The 20,021-nt window shown below is 42.1% G+C and overlaps 1 pseudogene; it reads right to left on the bottom strand.

The window, feature by feature from the left end:
* Positions 1 to 11,917: 11,917 nt before the first annotated feature.
* Positions 11,918 to 19,689, bottom strand: LOC121745809 (annotated as a pseudogene).
* Between the last annotated feature and the right edge of the window lie 332 nt (positions 19,690 to 20,021).

Genomic DNA, 20,021 nt, shown 5'->3' with positions numbered 1-20,021 from the left:
ACTAACGAAGCCAGCGAATCGCTGAAAAAACCCTGAAAAAACAGAGGAACTCAACAAATAGATATTTTCTTAGAAAAATCTTAATCAAATCCACAAGAAAAAAATTAAATCCATAATCATTTCCTTTTGAATAATTAAAATACAGAAACCCTAGATAAGATACTGATGGAGTACGTACTAAACAAGCCCAATAGCAGTGACGGCCCATCAGCCCAAAACCCAATGAAGAGTATCAGTTCGGCATTACCAAAGAGTTCGGCCCCAGCCGCATTACCAAAGAGTTCGGCCCCAGCCTACAGCTCGGTAAAAGCCGACCAATCAGTTCGGCATTACCAAAGAGTTCGGCCCCAGCCTACAGCTCGGTAAAAGCCGACCAATCAAGCTCTACTCTCAGATCGGCAAAAGCTGCTCGGTCATAGTTCAGAAGTTCGGTCTCAGTATTCGACCGAACTGGGAGATAGTGGACTCATGCAGAACCTCCACGACCTCCACTACACGATCTATTTAGTGGTGTCAACTCATGCAGGATCTCATGCAGGATAGCGGACCAAACAAAGAGATAGTGGACCCATGCAGGATCTCATGACCTCCACGACATCCACTACCTAGTTAGTGGTGATGCAAGCCACGACCTAGTTAGTGGTGATGCAAGCCACGATCTTAGTTCAATGTATAAATAGAACTTAGATCAGATAGAAAAGCTCTCGAGACACAAAATATCATATAGCAAGTCTGTATTTGTAAGCTGAAAACTAGATCAAGCAATACAATCTTGCCCTCCTTTCTTCCCGTGGACGTAGATTTACCTCAGTAAATCGAACCACGTAATTCCTTGTGTCGTGATCTATATTTTTCACCCGCATTTGTTACCGTGATCTATATTTTTCACCCGCATTTGTTACCATCAAAAATTCGCCAAACCATCACTGGCGCCGTCTGTGGGAAACAGAGAACCAAATTTGTGATAAAGCGAATTTTTGACCCTTTTTCCACCCCAAAAAAAAAATGCATACCAGATCACGTAACACCCATAATACCGTTCATGATAACCATGAGGAAGCTAGTCCAGCCCGCAGGTCTGGAAAACAGCCTCGGGAGAAATCTACTTCCAGTTCTCACGGAGAAGGAACAAGCCGCTCAAAGACTCATCGCACCGAGTCTTCCCAGCAGCCCGATTTGAACGAGGCTGTCAAGTTGTTTTTGGCCGAGAAGCAGGAAGAGTTCTTAATTTTCCTGCAAAAGGGCCAAAAGCCGGAGACGAAAACGGTGGATTCTCCCTCCTCATCCAGACATGAAAGTCACTACCGCAGTAGTGCCGTGTCTTCCAGGAAGAAGAATCCTCAACCCCGACATGTTCCTGTTCCTCCTCGGTACCGGAATCACAGGAGAACTCCATCTCCTCCATACCGAAGAGATGTCGGGTTCGCCATGTACGGAGCATTGAAGACTCCGTTCTCGGACGATATCACCCGAACTCCCTTGCCACAGAACTACCGAACTCCGTCGATAACTTATGACGGGTTAGAGAATCCTCATGACTTCCTGGGACGCTATCAGTATAACATGGCGAACCAGGGTCTCAATGAGGTCCATATGTGCAAGCTGTTTCCCGAGCTGCTTATCGGGAACGCAAGAAGGTGGTTCGATAGCCTCCCCCAAGGCAGCATTAGATCTTACCGAGATCTAATGGATGCTTTCCACAGGAGGTTCTTTCAGAAAGCGGAAGCCCGAATCACTTCGGCTCAGCTGCTTTCTATACGTCAAGGTCGCGACGAAAAGATCAGCGACTTTATGACGAGATTCCACAAGGAATGCCTACAAGTAGATGATCTCAATGATCTACTTGTCATTTCGGCATTCCAAAATGGAATCCTGCCCGGAGCTCTCTACAGAAAGCTCGTGGAATGCAGTCCGCAAACAGCTCAAGAGATGTGGGACATTGCGGACCAGTTCTCCCGTGCCGATGAGGCAGACCGTCGCAAACGGTCTTTAGACAGCTCATCCCGAGGAGACAGGAGAAAGCCCGATCATAGCGATCAGGGACATCCTCGCCGAACTCCTTTTGGCGATCAGGGACATCTTCGCCGAACTCCTTTTGAAAGGATTCAAAGGGCTCCGGTGCAAGACCGATTGGGGCCACGTCTTAATCCTGAGAAGCCGCCCGCTCAGTTCGTACCATTGAACAAGTCGAGAGCGGAAATTTTCGAACTGCATTCCGATATGTTCGAAAAACCAAAGCGGATGACGAAATCGGCCGCGCGTCGACCTCAGGATCAATATTGCTCCTTCCATCAAGACCACGGTCACGATACCGAGGAGTGCCGACATTTGGCTGCAGGTATTGATGCTCTTGTGAAAGCAGGGACGTTAAAAAAATACCAAAGCAAGCAGCCGAAAAAGAACAAAAAGCAAAGAGGTGCAAACTGCGCTCCTCAGGATCTGAAAAAGCAACAGGACCCTGAAGACGATGACGAGCTGCAATATGATGGAGTAATCCTGACTATTGATGCTCTCCCTGCCGGGAAGACTAAATCGTCCCTGAAGTCAGAACGCAGAGGCTTCAATCGAGAGGAGCCAACGCATAAAAGGCTGAAGCAGGACGAAGTGATTACATTTTCAGATGCAGATCCCGTCCCGGCCATCTCTCCTCATCAAGACGCTATTGTCATCCAAGCCGGAGTGGCAAACAAACTGATCCACAGAGTGTTTGTGGATACCGGAGCGTCAGTCAGCATTCTTTTTAAAGAATGTTTCGATAAACTAGAAGTGGATCCAGCTCGGCTCAGTCCGGCTCCACTTCCTCTGAAAAGTTTCGCCCAGGAGGACACCCGCCCTGAAGGTATTATCAGCCTTCCGATCACGGTGGGAAAAGCGCCTACAAGCTCCAGTACGATGATCGAGTTCTTTGTGGTAAAAGCTCGGTCCCCGTACAACATCATCTTGGGAAGAGACTGGCTCAACGCAGTTCGGGCCGTTTGCTCTACTTATCACCTCACCATCAAGATTCCCACTAAAGGTGGGATAGCGGTCATCCGAGGTGATCAAAAGAGAGCAAAAGAGTGTCTGCAGATTGCGCTTAAAAGTGCCGAGCAATCAGATCGGCATCATCAAGCATAGCAATCACAGCAGCCGGAGTCTGAGGCAAGCGAAATGACCGAAGTCACACCAGAGTCGAACTCAATGACCGTTCAGTTATACGAAGATGATCCATCCAGAACGGTCAAGATCGGTTTCGCGGGAACGCCTCTACTCCGGGAAAAGACCATCCAGCTCCTCAAGGAGTACAAAGATGTCTTTGCATGGTCTCCGTTGGACATGACCGGAGTGCCCCCTGAGGTAATCACTCATCGGTTAAATATTGATCCTTCAGTCCGGCCTATAAAACAGAAGCAAAGACTCTTTGCGGCAGAAAGAAATCAAGTCATCCATGACGAAGTCCGCCAATTACTGAAAGCGGATGTATTATTCGAAGTGAAATATCCTTCTTGGGTGGCCAATCCTGTGATGATCAAGAAAAAAGAAGGAGGATGGCGGATGTGCATAGATTTTACCGATCTAAACAAGCACTGTCCTAAAGATTGCTATCCCCTTCCGAACATAGATAAAAAAGTAGAAGCTTTGATCGGCTTCGAAATTTTCTGTTTTCTTGATTTATACAAAGGCTACCACCAAGTTTTAATGGATGAGAATGATGCTTCAAAAACGGCTTTCATTACTGACTTCGGCATCTTTGCTTATAAAAAGATGCCATTCGGTTTAAAGAATGCCGGAGCCACATATCAAAGGATGGTAGATAAGCTTTTTCAGCATTTGATCGGAAAAGAGGTTGAAGTGTATGTTGACGACATAGTCGTCAAAAGCAGAAGCACCTCGGAGTATGAAGACAACCTCAAATCCACCCTCGACGTGCTCAAAAAAGCCAACCTCAAACTCAATCCCCAAAAATGTACCTTTTTGGTAGATTCGGGAAAGTTTCTGGGTTGTTGGGTTTCAAGGGACGGACTCAAGGCAAATCCCTCAAAAGTTCAAGTTGTTCAGAACATGGCGATGCCGAAGTCCATACATGATGTGCAAAGACTAACTGGATGTCTAGCCGCACTGAATAGATTCCTTTCCCAAGCAGCCGAAAAGCAACTACCGTTCTTCAAAGTATTGAAAAAGGCACCAAAGTTTGAGTGGGGAGCCGAGCAGAAAAAGGCTTTTGACGAGCTCAAAAGTTATTTAGCCAAGCTTCCAATTCTCTCTGCTCCAACAGATGCCGAAGTGATATTCTTATACTTAGCGGCATCAGATCAAACCATTAGCGCGGTGCTTGTACGAGAAGAAGGCCTAAAGCAGCTTCCCATCTACTTTACAAGCCGAGCATTAAGAGGTCCAGAAACAAGGTATCAACCTCTGGAAAAAATTGCTCTGGCATTAGTAAATGCAGCAAGGAGACTGCGGCCATACTTCTATGCTCACAAGGTATGCGTCTTAACCGATCTGCCACTTCGGCAAGTTTTGACCAAGCCAGAAGCATCAGGCAGAATCGCCAAATGGGCCATAGAGTTGGGAGAACACTCAATAGAATATCTACCTCGAAAAGCCATCAAGGGACAAGCCTTGGCAGATTTTCTTGCAGAGACAAAGTTCGATCAAGCAATCCCTGTTATTGCTGAACAGAAAAATCCTGCCAATGACGAACTAACACAGCCCCAAGAATCCGAAGTAGAACCGCCGGACTGCTGGAGTGGATTCGTAGATGGAGCTTCGAATAAGACGAGAAGTGGAGCTGGTATTCTACTTATCGCTCCCGACGGACACGAGGTAACTTATTCACTTCGGTTCTTATTCCCAACTACTAATAACGAAGCCGAATACGAAGCCCTCCTTGCCGGACTTCACTTAGCGCAAAGTCTATTTGTCAAATCTCTCAAAATCCATTGTGATTCACAAGTCATAGTGAATCACATGCTGGGTACAAGTGAAGCCCGAGATGAGAGGATGAAAAAATACTTGGACAAAGCGCAAAGCATTAGCCGAAGTTTATCTTATTTTCGGATAATCCGCATTCCCAGAGCGGAAAACAGCCGAGCAGATACTTTAAGTAAGTTGGCCTCATATCCGAGCTCAAAGGTGGAGGAATTACTACACCGAAGCATTGATGAAGCTGAGGTACATTCAGTAACCAGCTCGCCGAACTGGATGACGCCGATCTTACAGTATCTAGATCAAGGACAACTGCCCGAGGATAAGAGAGAAGCTCGGAAAATCACATGCCGAGCACTTCGGTATGAACTTCATGAAGGAGTCCTATACAGAAAGTCCTACCTTCAACCGTTATTGCGATGTGTAGGACCAGAAGAGACGGACTACATCCTTAGAGAAGTTCATGAAGGATCTTGCGGTAGCCACATCGGAGCTAGAGCTTTAGCTAAAAAAGTTCTGAGATGGGGATATTATTGGCCAACTTTGGTACAAGAAGCAGTGCAGCTCGTCAAGACATGTACGAAGTGCCAAATTCATGCAAATATCCCAAGGATGCCGCAGACCGATCTATGTGCTATGCAAAGCCCTTGGCCTTTTATGCAATGGGGCATAGACATAGTAGGACCACTACCACAAGCTCCTCGGCAAATGAAATTCCTTATCGTTGCCGTGGATTACTTCACGAAGTGGGTGGAGGCTGAACCATTAGCTACGATAACGAGCTCGAAGGCATTGGATTTCGTCTGGAAGAACATAGTGTGCCGATTTGGCATACCCCACATCCTTATTTCAGATAATGGGACTCAGTTCACCGACAAGACATTCAAGAATTGGTGCCAAGAGCTGAATATTCAACAGCGGTTCACTTCGGTCTCCCACCCACAAGCAAACGGACAAACGGAGGTAACAAACCGTATCTTGGTGAAAGGGTTAAAAGCTCGGTTAGAACAAGCCAAAGGACAATGGGTAGAAAATCTCCCTCAAGTCCTATGGTCCTACCGAACTACACCCAAAACCTCCAACGGTGAAACTCCGTACAGTCTGGTGTACGGCACTGAAGCCGTGATTCCGGTTGAGATCGGCGTACCCAGTCCTCGAACTCTAAATTTCTCCTCAGAAATGAATGATGACGGACTAAGAGCCGAACTAGATCTGGCCGAAGAAAGAAGAGAATTGGCCTGCATAAAAGCAGCCAAGTACAAGGAGCAAGTAGCCCGGTATTATAACCAAAGGGTGAAAAAGCTGCAATTTCAAGTGGGAGATCTCGTCTTGAGAAACAACGAAGTAAGCCGAGCAGAAAAGCTGGGCAAACTCGAACCCACATGGGAAGGTCCATATCGGGTGTCAGAAGTCCTCGGCAAAGGGTCTTACAAATTGACTCACATGTCAGGAGAACAAGTACCCCGAACATGGTACATTTCCAACCTCAAGAAGTTCCATTTGTAAGAGACAGTCCGGTCAGTCAGTCTTGTGTCTAGTTCGGTCCTAGGGGTATGTGCTTTCTTTGTTTTTTACTTGTTTTTCATGCTTGTCTATGTGCGTTTTGTTTGTCTATGTGCGTTTTGTCTGTCTATGTGCGTGTCGTCTCTTACAAATGTTACTGAGGTATCTTGTTCTTCGAAGGCTGATCCCCTTTTTAGAACATATATAAGCCAACGATTGTGAGTCCAAGCTTCTAAGGAGGATACAAGACCACAATTCAGCTTAAGAAACAAGCAGTCCGTCTAAAACGAACTGCAACAAAGGGAAAGTCCGATCCACGCGATAAAACTCGCCGAATTAGGACAAGGGAAAGTCCGATCCACGCGATAAAACTCGCCGAATTAGGACAAGGGAAAGTCCGATCCACGCGATAAAACTCGCCAAATTAGGACACAAGCTTAGTCCGGTCAAAGAAGTTTACTTCATAAGACCAAAGACGAGTCCGGTCAAAGAAGTTTATTTCATAAGACCGAGGACCAAGTCCGGTCAAAGAAGTTTACTTCATAAGACCAAAGACGAGTCCGGTCAAAGAAGCTTACTTCATAAGACCGAGGACGAGTCCGGTCAAAGAAGTTTACTTCATAAGACCGAGGACGAGCACGATGAAATTTTTTTCGCTGAGCTGTAAATACGCAGTGATAGAAGCGAAATGAAGATTTCATTTATTAAAACTTGTTCGGCATACAATTCTGCTGCCCTACGAGAAGGCGTTACGCCATTACAAAGGACTATTCTACTGTCCCTGGTTGCTAAAGTTGAGCCATCTATTCACAAAATCCTCGTGAAGCCGAGTTCGGGCGTTCTCGGCAGCTGAAGAATAAGCAGGTCGACGAGATGCTCTAATCGACCTACCGCCTCTTCCCTGAGCCCGGGAAGCTCTAGCACCTCGGCGGCGAAGAGTCTCTTCACGAAGCATTTGTTGATCTTGCTCACTCATAATCACAGCTCCTCTACGAACTTCAGTCCGTCCTTGTCTTGACGTTTCCGGTTGCTCTTGAGTCCGTTCTCGTCTTGACGTTTCCGGCTGTTCCTGAGTTCGTTGCTGACTTGGAGTAGGGTTTTGAGCAAGTGAATCAGGGGTTTGAGCTGGAGTGTGACCATCTGTTGGCGGGAAATGCCTAAGGAATCTCTCGATTGAGGGACGCCGGGAAAGAATGATGTCGTACCGAGAAGCCCAGCGCCGCAATGATTTCACGACTTGTTGGCAAGCCGAGCTCTCCAGCGCATTGTTCCTCCGGAGTACATGATATTCCTCCCACAGTTCGTCAACTCGTTCCTGAACTTCAGAGATGGTCATTCCCCCGCGCCTGCAGATGAAATCCTCATACGCAGTCCTCTCAGCGACGGCAGTGTTCAGCTCGGCCTCCAGATCTTTCTTTTCGGACTCTAAGTCCTTATTGTCGGCCTCCAGCTTCACTAAACAAGCCAAGAGTTCGTCATTCTTCATCTGGTCAGCTATGGCTTTTTTCTCAGCTTCGTCTAAAGCGGAAGAGTACAGCCGCTTCCAGTGAAGTACCTCCAGCTCCTTAAGAGTTAAGAATACAAAGCAGCTATGTCAGTTCGGCATTTCAGTTTACTGAGCAGGTAGTAAACCACAACAGGAGTAAAAGAGAGTACGAAAAGCTATACGAAGACACAAGTGCAGAAAGAAGAATTTTTTCATTCATAAGAAAAAATTTTTTACACAAGGAGGGCTTCAAAGCCATTTTACAACAAGGAAGAAACTAAACTAAGAGAAGGGAGACGAAATCATACTCCGCCAGCTTCGTCTCCGGCTCCTCGGTGAGGTTCAGCTTCCTTCTCCTTGTCTGCCTCAGCTTCAGCCTCGGCCTCCCTGCTCCTCCCAGCCTGCTCGGTGCCCCCATCACCGATCAGCAGCACCTCTTGCTCGGCCTGCCTGTCTCCGGTCTGCTGATCAGGCTGCTCGGTCTCACCCTCTCCGTGGAAAATTGGAGCGGGTGAAACTGACCCTAAGGAGGCAAAGATAGCCTCCATATTCTCGTCCCGGTCAGCTCGGCAACTACGAACTCGGTCAGCAGAAAGCAGGACCGAGGACGAAGCAAGCTCCTCAAGGAGCGGCAGACTCTGGAGACGAGCTGCTATCTCTCGGCCGTACAGCGGCAGAACGACTTCGGGCCCCTGCTCGGCATTATCGGTCATCAGTTTCAGCAGATCACCGACAAAGGCCGAAAATTGATTGCTCAGAAAGAGTTTCTCCGCGAAAGCACGGAGAACCTCCCCTTGGGCAACCACGGCGGCAGCATCCCTCCGTTTCGTCTGCTCTCGCTGGATGACGAGCTGGTTTTTGGCAAACTGGGCTTCATCCTGGGCCGAGATCCTAGCAGCTCTGGCCTTCTCAAAGTCTGCCTTAGCCTGTTCGGCCTGGTGACGAGCAGCCGCCAACTTCCTCTGCATCTCAGCATAATCGTTGGACGCTTTGGAGAGTTCAACGGCGACGAGCTTGGAGAGCATATCGTTCCTCTGAAAATGGAAAAAGGAAAGAGTCAACAGGGGCCACCAAAAAAATACAGGAAAAAAGCAAGGCCAGAAAATCAAGAAGAGAATTCACCTCGGCAAAATCCGTGGGCCATAAAAATGGCTCACAGATATGTTCCGAAGGAGGCGCCAAGACCACGTCTTTCTCTGGCGCTCTTGGGGGCTTCTGGGTCTTCCCCTTCCCCTTTGCCGAAGTCGACTCCGGCTTTTTTGGATCCGAAGAAGAGGTCTTTTGCCTCTTCGGATTCTTCTCGGCATCAGGCGCCGAGCTGGTAGCCTTCTCTTTCTCCGGCTTCTTAAGCTCGGAGGATTTGCGGCTAATCTTGTTTAGCAAGTTCACTGCCAAAAAGCAAGAAAACAAGGTTAGTTTTCGTCGTCAAGGCAGTAATGCATAAAAAAGAAATCCTCACCCTCAGTCTCTTCGTCCGAAGACGAGGAGTCGAACACGAAGTCGCCCTTGACGAGCTCAGACTCCGAGTACTGCTTCCTAATCATGGGAATCTTATTGAGCTCGGCCTCGAGCTCGTCCAACGGTTCTACCCGAGGATGAGGAATAACGGACTTCGGCCCTCTCCAGGAAAAGTCCGAAGCCGAAGTCCTATTATAAAAAAAGAAGCGATTTTGCCATTTCGGCCATTTGGTTTTACAAAAGGCTCTAAAGGGCTGTAAAGGGATCAAGTAAAACCAAGATCCCTTCCTCTTAAACTGGAAAAAATTAAGGATTGCCCTCAGAGACAGATCCTTATCTAGCCTACGCAGTTCGGCAGCAAAGGCCGATAAGTGCCTCCAAGAATTCGGAGTCACCTGACCTAAAGGGAGTTGAAAAAAATCTAGCAGCTCTACAAAGGCAGGAGGAAGAGGGAAACGAAGCCCGCATTCCAAGCCGGCTTCATAAACGGTGGCGTAACCCTCCGGCGGCGAGTCAGCCCTATGAAGGTCGTCGGGAATCGCAACCTTCCCCCCAGGAAAAAAATATTTTTCGTGTAAGGATATCACAGTATCCTTACTCAAGATGCTGTGAAAATACTCTACGGTCTTCTCCCCGGATTCTTTCCGGCTAGAAGACCCCTTACCCCCTTTCCTACCGCTACCTGACTCAGAAGAAGAAGAAGAAGACATGGTTCTTACTCTTTGAAAGTCTGAAGAAATTCTGAAGAAATTCTTGAAAGTGGAAGGAAATTTTTGCGCAAAAGAGAGAGAAGGCAGAAGAAGCAATAGCAAAAGTGTTCAAATGATGAAGAAAGGACGTATTTATCAGATTCGGAGAAGATTTCAAAATCATCGCACCGTTTCGAATCCCACCTTTTCAGGATTCAACGGCCGGATTTTACTGTCGCATTTAATGCAGTCACGCGCAAGGCACGTCCCCTGACGTCAGCCTCCCCCGTACCTTTATCCAGAATGCCGAAGTGACTCGCTTCGCCGAAGTGATTCACTTCGCTTTTCGGGGGGGGTAGTGATGGAGTACGTACTAAACAAGCCCAATAGCAGTGACGGCCCATCAGCCCAAAACCCAAGGAAGAGTATCAGTTCGGCATTACCAAAGAGTTCGGCCCCAGCCGCATTACCAAAGAGTTCGGCCCCAGCCTACAGCTCGGTAAAAGCCGACCAATCAGTTCGGCATTACCAAAGAGTTCGGCCCCAGCCTACAGCTCGGTAAAAGCCGACCAATCAAGCTCTACTCTCAGATCGGCAAAAGCTGCTCGGTCATAGTTCAGAAGTTCGGTCTCAGTATTCGACCGAACTGGGAGATAGTGGACTCATGCAGAACCTCCACGACCTCCACTACACGATCTATTTAGTGGTGTCAACTCATGCAGGATCTCATGCAGGATAGCGGACCAAACAAAGAGATAGTGGACCCATGCAGGATCTCATGACCTCCACGACATCCACTACCTAGTTAGTGGTGATGCAAGCCACGACCTAGTTAGTGGTGATGCAAGCCACGATCTTAGTTCAATGTATAAATAGAACTTAGATCAGATAGAAAAGCTCTCGAGACACAAAATATTATATAGCAAGTCTGTATTTGTAAGCTGAAAACTAGATCAAGCAATACAATCTTGCCCTCCTTTCTTCCCGTGGACGTAGATTTACCTCAGTAAATCGAACCACGTAATTCTTTGTGTCGTGATCTATATTTTTCACCCGCATTTGTTACCGTGATCTATATTTTTCACCCGCATTTGTTACCATCAAAAATTCGCCAAACCATCAGATACGTTTTTATTTCCATTGATTATAATTAACTTAGAGTTTTTATCTACGTAAAAATAAATTAATCTAAATCCAACATATAAGGATAATATTCAATTTACCATATCTTATATTCCATAATATTAATATGGAAAAAGTTAGATGGGCTTGCCACCACCAGATCTATCTCCTCTTTCCTTGAAATTTATTGGTCGCACAAAATTGCAATGATATTGTTGTAAGTTGTCGTTGACAAGATTTCTTCTCATCGTACTAAAAATCTGACCTTTTTTTTGTAACTTAAATACCGATGATTTTCTTCAATAGAGAATGAGAAGGGTGTATGTTAGTTGTGCTTGTTTATCTGTTCATTAAACATGTGAAAGAATAAATTGTGATTATTTCTTGGTCAAAGCCATTAAAAAGTTCCTTGTTTGGAATAACATTTGTTGGCTTTTTAGAAGTATTAGTACATCATGTAAAAAAGTTCCTTGTTTGGAAGAATATGTGGTAGTAGTTAAAGATTATGTATGAATAGTTTATTAAATTAACTTACATAGAAAAGTTTTTTGTGTAGTAGTTTTTAATTGTCATGTTGAATCAAATAATTAAGAAAAAATAATCGAACTTTAGTAATTAATTTGACACAAGCATCATAGTTTATATTAACACTTATTCACCAACTTTATAATAGATGTAGTTTGTGAAATTATTGGCGGTTGAGTAAGAAACGATGGCATATTTGGGTAGAGTAGATGGATAGAATCTAAGACGCTAGCCTTGCCAAGACACCAAGTGAGGGGCATTGTTGACGGTTGAAGGCATTGTTATCCCTAGAATCGGTGTAGTTGTCCCCTCAAGCACATTAGGGCCATCACTATTCCTGCGCATCCACTCGAAACCTTATTGGCACCCAATGACCCTTGGGTTTTGCTTGATCGACACAATGGATGCTCCTCTGTGGTGGACCATGTAGCTCATTTTCTTCGGGTTGGATCCCAATATGTAGTCCACCTGAGACCTAGCGAAGCCCAATAGATCGTTAGACCCGACATGGCCCCCAGGGCATTGGATGGTGCTCTTTGTTTTGGCAAGGACGTCGGCGTAGGTTGACATTAGGAATGCGAGACTATTGACATTAGGAACCACAATAGCCCTCCATTGCTTCTCTTCACGTTGCTATTCCCTTTCTGGATGCAATTGCACATGAATTCTTCTGCTCCCTTCTTGTATTGTTCCAAATTTCCACTAAATTTTGACAGTTTTCCTCTCCTGAAAAGATAATTCAATTTTAGTACACATTTAATTCAATGGATTGATTTACAGTACCTTTGCAAAGAGCACTTGAGCTCCAGCATACTTGTCGTCCCATGAAAACATTCCTCTGGTGCCACCTGAATTCGTGGATTTGATGAACTCAACGTATTTGTTGTCATTGGTCGCTTGACTCAACCACACAGCAGCCCACAAAAGTTAGTCCTGTAGCACATATCATTTTCCATTAAATTAATTGCTTATTTAAATTTCCTTTCTAGCAGCATTCTTGCATATATATATTCATATACCTCGTAGCCACTGCTTGAATAAAATTGTCCAGCTACAGGAATGCTATTTTGATATACGCCAGTGCGTTTCGTCGCAAAATCAAATAGCTGTTCATCATATGTAATATACACAAATCAACATGCATTGCTAATTCTGTTAACAAACAAAAAATGGAAAAATAATGAGGATATTATGAATTAATCATACTTGCTTTGCATGGTTGATGAGCTGAGACGAATAACGTCTATCGGAATTAAGAAAAGCGATACCAGCGAGGTCGGATCCAGGGTGCTGGTCATCAATCTTATAAGCAGTTCTGGGTGTGGTCATATCCAACAGGAATGGTGGCAGCCACCATCTCCGACCTCTCCATATAGAATATTGGGCTTTGGATGGGCCCTTAGCAGATAATCGGTGCCCCATTTGATAGCCTCTAGAGCATTTTTAAGTTCATGGCCGGCCTCAAAATGTGACCCAAATTCCACTACGCTCCATGCCAGCATTGTCACCGTGTATGCCATTGGCAACCCGAATTTCACGTTGTACCCAGCGTCGTAGTATCCTCCCACGAGATTCATCTGCATTAAACAAATATGTATTTCATACTAGTAATCTTTTTTTTTTTGGAATATATATAGTCCGTACATGAATATTTTGCATGGTACAAAAAATCTAATTTATAATTTGAGTTTGAATATGAGTATAAATAATTTAATTAATTTAGACGGATTACACCAGCGTCTTTGCCATCGTTAAGGGCGGAATGAATCTCCTCTCCACTTGATTCCCTGATTAGAAGGCAATTTCCCTGACCTTTGTGCTTCAAAGAAGAGCAATGATTTAGTTAGGGCAGCTCCATAATCCAATGAAACCGAGTTTTGAATTTGAACTAGAAATGAAAACCCAAAGGCTAAAAATAAGTACAACTTAGACATAGTTGCAAATTTAGACCAGATTAATTAAATATGCTAAGTCAATTTGTGTAAGATTGGAGGGGATGTTACCACTTTTTATACTAGTACCAAGATTGAAATTAATACTCCCTACGCAGTGGCAAATCCAGGATTTTTAATTCGGGGGTACGAAAATAGTTCTCGAAGTTTAAAAATCCAAACAATCCTTTTTGTTCTCTTAAATACAAATGTCTTATAGACATAAATTATAGTATAATTTAGAAATAAATTAATTTTTTTGACATGCATGAAATATTTGAGTAAATTTTTAAATATTTTTTAATGGACAGTTTTTAGAGTAAAACCTCGTGGATATAAATACTTTAAGCAAAATGTCAATTATTTTTTAAAAGTTATATATTTTTTTATGAGTTGTAAATGTTTTATATAGATTTGCACATAATTGATGCAAAACAGATAATATAGGTTTAAAGTAAATTTTTTGATTATGTAAGAATTTGATCAAGAAGTATATAAATTTATTTTTTGAATTGTTTGAATAAAAGTAAACAACAAAAAAGTAAATTCATTATTCTAATAAGAAATATAGAAAAGAAGTAAAAGGCTACAGAACTTTTAATTCAATAAAATAAAACATGAAATAAGTAAACAAATTGGATTAACAAAACTAAAAAAAAAATAATTGAAATAAGTAATACTATATGATATAGACTTTTATATGTTAGAATAAAACTAAACAAGGAAAAGAAAATAGATTATGAGCCAGGTTTCGAACTCAGCACCTCAGCTGTGAAAACTGGTGGCAAAACCACTAGACCACAAAGGCCATTTGCAAATGCTATCACAATACATAGTATTAGTATTTTATTTTGGGGTACAGTTGTACCCCCTTATTCTAAGGTGGATACGCCACTGTCCTTACGTCCACAAAAAGTAATCTTATTTGTGGACGGCACGAATTTTAATTATACATTTGTAAAATAAAAGATAGGAGAGGAAAAGTTGATAAAGTATAACAGAGAGGAGAAAAAGTAAGATATAGAAGGAGTAAAGTAGATAGAATGTGAGAAAAGTTTCTATTTTATTATTTTTTCATGGACACCATAAAATGGTAAAATATGACTATTTTTCATAGATGAAGAAAGTAATTGAGATTGAATGTTATTTCCTAGTGATTAAGCAGGTGCATCTCCCCTTAAGAGTATCCGCAACGGTGAGCAGGACGCTGTCCGTCCGTCCGTGCCAGCGGCATGACACCGCTGTCCGCCGCTGCGCTCTTGCCGCTGGCGCGGCACTGCTCGATGCATCGAGCACGTCCGTGCCATCGAGCAGCTGACGTGGCGCGTTCTGATTGACCAACGGCATTTCCGTTGGAAATTCATTTTTTTTAAAAAATCGAAAATAATACCAAAAATAAAAAAATTCAGAATCCAAAAAATCTGGCCTTTTTTTACCTTTTTTTTCTAGATTTTTTGGTTTTTTTTATTATCCCCAAAATCATCTATAAATACACACATTCATCATCCATTTTTCATGCATATTTCGGTGTTGCCGGATCCAACAACGACTTGAACGTGCTCTATTCTTCACCACTCTTCAATGATGTGTTGAATGGCGTAGCACCGGCGATCGACTACACCGTCAACGGAAATAGATACCACATGGGTTACTTTCTCGCCGATGGTATCTACCCAAGGTGGTCGACTTTCGTGAAGACGTTCAGCAACCCGCAAGACCCGAGACGGGTTCTTTTTGCGCAGCGTCAAGAGTCCGCTCGTAAAGACGTCGAAAGAGCTTTTGGGGTCCTTCAAGCCCGATTCAACATTGTGAAGGCCCCGTCTCGGCTGTGGTACGTGAAAAATATCGGCAACATCATGTACACGTGTATTATCTTGCACAACATGATTATAGCCGACGAAGGACCGAGGGCGGCTAGCTTTTACGACGAGGATGAAGCCGAAAGCTCAACCGCGAGGTCTCCCCCACGCTGAGGTGTGCATACGACGGTGGGTGAGAGGATCGAAACAAGTCACACAATGTGCGATACCCGAACCCACGTTGAGCTACAAGAAGACCTAATCAAACACATTTGGGAGAAATTCGGCCATGAGTAGTGGGTTTTTTTAATTTTATGAATTTAATTATGTAATTTTTAATTTTTAGGATTTAAATTATTTAATTTTTAATTTTTAAGACTTTAATTATGAAAATTTCAATTTTTAGGATTTTAATTATGTAATTTTTAATTTTTTTGTAATTTGTAATATTGTTCCGGTTATTTTTAATGCATTTTAATATTGTGGAAATGTTTTAATTTAAATTGAATAATAGAATGGTGGGACTCTTGAGCTTGTCCTTGCGGAAGAGCATGTATGTGGGTGTTGTGCTCTTGCCTAAGAGCAGGGAGTAAAAGTGGGTCTGGGCCCACATCCGTGCTCGTTGGAAAGAGCACGGATGTGGATGCTCTAAGAGCATCCACAACCGTGCTCTTGCCAGCGGCACGGTTGTGGGCCCGGCCCCACTTTTTCTGCCTGCTCTCTGGCAAGAGCACAACACCCACATACATGCTCTTCCGCAAGGACGAACACAATTAATTTAAAATTCAATTAAACAATAACATTTCAATAATACTAAAATTCATTAAAAAAACCTAAATAATATTACAAATGACAAATAAAATAAAAACGACATAATTAAAATCCTAAAAAATTAAAAATTACATAATTAAAATACTAAAAATTAAAAAAACCACTACGCGTTGCCGAATTTCGCCCACATGTGTTTGATTAGGTCTTCTTGTAGTTGATTGTGGATTCGAGTATCGCGCATTGTGTGCCTTGTCTCGATTCTTTGGCCGACCGTCGTATGCTCGCCTTGGCGTGGGGGAGACCTCGCTGTTGAGCTTCCGGCTTCGTCCTCGTCGTAGAAGCTAGCCGCCCTCGGCCCTTCGTCGGCTATAATCATGTTGTGTAAGATAATACACGTAAACATGATGTCGGCGATATTATTCACGTACCATAGCCGAGCCGGGGACTTCACAATGTTGAATCGGGCTTGAAGGACCCCCGAAAGCTCTTTCGACTCCCGGTCACGATGAATGTAGCGCCGATTTGATCTGGTTCGTTGAGGAGGAGGAGCGGGGGTATTCGCCGCGACATATGCTTCGTAAGCGGGACGATGTTGTTCGTAGTATTCTTGTTCTTCGCGTTCCGCTTCCGCCATAATATGGGTGAAATCCATTTGAGGTTTTGAATGAGGGATGAATGTGTTGATAGTTTGTATGAGAATTAAGAATGAGAGATGAATGGGAGATGAATTGATGTGATAAATGGATGATGAATGTGTGTATTTATAGATGATTTTTGGGGAAAAAAAATAAAAAAAAAATAAAAAAAATTCAGAAAAAATGGGAAAAAAACGGCCATATTTTTGGGATTTGGAAATTTTTTTTAATCATTTTATATAATTTAAAAATGATTTTTAAAATAAAAAAAAAATTCAAAGGCAACGGCTATGCCTTTGCCCAATCATAAGCCGCCACGTCGCCTGCTCGCTGGCACGGCGCGAGCGCAGCAGCGGCGGTCCTCGTCCTCGCCGCTGGCACGGACGGCGGCCTTCACTCCCACCACCGTTGTGGATGCTCTAATGTTCTGGTCAAGTATATACCATTTTAATTGGGAAAAACACGAGAGATAAGTTACCTATGAGGTGAAAAAAAAAAAAAAAAAAGTTACCTATGAGGTGATTCACTTTAATTGTATTTTTCTTCCAATAGTTAGGCAACTAATTGAGCTGATTATTTTGGTCAAGTATGAGTTATATCTCTTATCTCACTACACTCTTCCAGTTTATTTCTGATTTCTATTTGTCTCTTTATCTTTTCTATATTTTTTTCTTTCTCATTTATTTCATTTATCTATTTTCAAAATTATACCCTTTCCAACCCATAGAATAGGTCATATTTCCCTTTTCGTTCATCCTATAGAAATAGTCTATATCTATTTATGACAACCTTTTTTCTTCTTCTCTTTTACTTTATCATTTGTGGGCTCCATCACCCATTACACAATTTCAACTACATTTTCTCATTCTCTCTTATTTTACCAGTTAACATTAAAACTCGTGTCTATTCTAAATGCCCTATTCTATATGATGAAGGGAGTATTAATTATACTTCAAAATAATTAATATTTTAAAACATTTAATGAAAATAATATTAATAAAAAATATATTTAATTTTACAGCATATTTTGGTTTAATTAGAAATAATAATTTGAATAAATTATCATTAATGAGTAAAATCAAATGAAAACAACAAAGAAAAAAAAATCTTTCAAATATAATTTTAAGAATAACGTATTAATCATAAGAGCATCCACATCCGTGCTCTTACAAACGAGCACGGATGTGGGCCCGGCCCCACTTTTTCTGCCTGCTCTTAGGCAAGAGCACAACACCCACATCCGTGCTCTTCCGCAAGGACGAGAACAAGGGTCCCACCATTCCATTATTCAATTTAAATAAAAACATTTCCACAAAATTAAAATACATTAAAAATACCAGAAATAATTACAAATTACAAAAAAAATTAAATTCCTAAAAAATAAAAATTGCATAATTAAAATACTAAAAAATAAAAATTACATACTTTAAATCCTAAAAAATAAAAATTACATAATTAAACTCCTAAAAAATATAAATTACGTAATTTAAGCGTAAAAATGCCCCCTGGGAAGACTAGTCATCATCCGAACCTTGGGTTTGAGGAGGGGCCGAATATTCCGTTTCCGGACTAGGTAACGGTTGTGAACCGAACCAATCGGGGTTCCAACCATGGGAGCCGGGGGGTGATTGCCGTGGCCGGACATTGTTTTGTTGTAAGAGTAAGAGTGAAAGAAAGATTGAGAATTGAGAATGGAAATGAGAGAATTTAGATGAGCATTGTGTAGTGTGGTGTGAATTTTTGGTATGTAAGTGGAGGTATTTATAGATGAAAATGTGTATTTTTGGGGGAAAAATTGAAAAATAAATTAAAAGTGGGTAGAAAACGGATATAATTTATTGGGAAGTGGGAAATTTTTTTTATTTTTAATCAGGTTTTTTAATTAAAATCCGATTTAAAAAAAATAAAAAAATAAATTGCCAACGGCTATGCCTTTGGCCAATAGGAAGCTGCCACGTCGCCTGCTCGCTGGCACTGACGTGCTCGATGCATCGAGCAGCGCCGTGCCAGCGGCGGACAACTCATCCGCGCCGTTGACACGGACGGACGGACGAGCTTGTGCTCGCTGATGTGGATGCTTTAACTATCTTGAATTTTGATAGAAAACGGAGTACAAATAATTAAATTTGAATATAAATAATAATCCCACCAGAAAAGATAGATAGTAGAATAGTGCACTTGAAGACGAAAAGGGTAAAAGGGGAAAGAAAATGTGAAAAAAGTAACTCAAATGTAGCGCAACAAATTTCCATGTCTTTAGTTGTGATTTTATGATTTTTTTGACGTGATTATTTGATTGAGAAACTGCTTTATGTGATTTATATTAAAGTGTGCAATTATACGACGTAGTTAAATTTTGCTTAAAACCAAAATTGGGCATGTTTAATTAAGTGAGTCCATGTATAATTCCTTTAGCCCATTTTCCTTAGTAATTTTTGACCCTCATCATTTATTGGAGATAAATTAATATTATTTCTTAGATTTATTGATTTATTTTGGGATATTTATCCAATTTAAATCTAAACCCTTTCCCCCTATTTTTCTCACTCCAATGGGCCCCCTCACTTTTTTAACATGTGATTTTTGAAAATGAAAATCACATATATTATGAAGGAGAAGGAATTATTTTGTAGATTTAATTAATTACTTGTGTAGAATATCATTTCCCAATTAGGCTTTGAGCCTTTGACCATATATCCCTATCCCCTAATTTTCGACCCCTACCACTATCTTTGAGGAATTGTTTTCTTTTATTTATTATTTGTGGATATCTTATTCTTCCATAAATATGTTCAAATAAATCCTATCTCTATTAAAATCCCTTTATTTATTACCTGTGGACGTAAACGACACCTTAGCCATGACAATTTTCATGATTCTCGTGTCAAATAGTATATTAAAAATGCCAACTCAGATATGAGTATGTTTACACAACTAGTTGACGTTATATGTTGTATGTCAACATTCACTTGAGTATCAGAAATATTGAAAATTTAAATAAAATTATCAAATTTTATCATTCGAATATATGCAATTTGGATATTGTTAATTTGATACTCATTTTAAAACAAATGTATCCATTATTTATATAAAACCCTTGTTCACCAACTTTATAATAGAAGTAAACTATTAGAAGTAATTAATAGTTTGTGAAATTATAGGTAGTTGTGTAAGAAACGATGACATACAACTAT

This window comes from Salvia splendens, chromosome 8 (assembly GCF_004379255.2).
Source record: "Salvia splendens isolate huo1 chromosome 8, SspV2, whole genome shotgun sequence".
NCBI lineage: Eukaryota > Viridiplantae > Streptophyta > Magnoliopsida > Lamiales > Lamiaceae > Salvia > Salvia splendens.
This window is presented reverse-complemented; position numbering and strand designations above follow the sequence as displayed.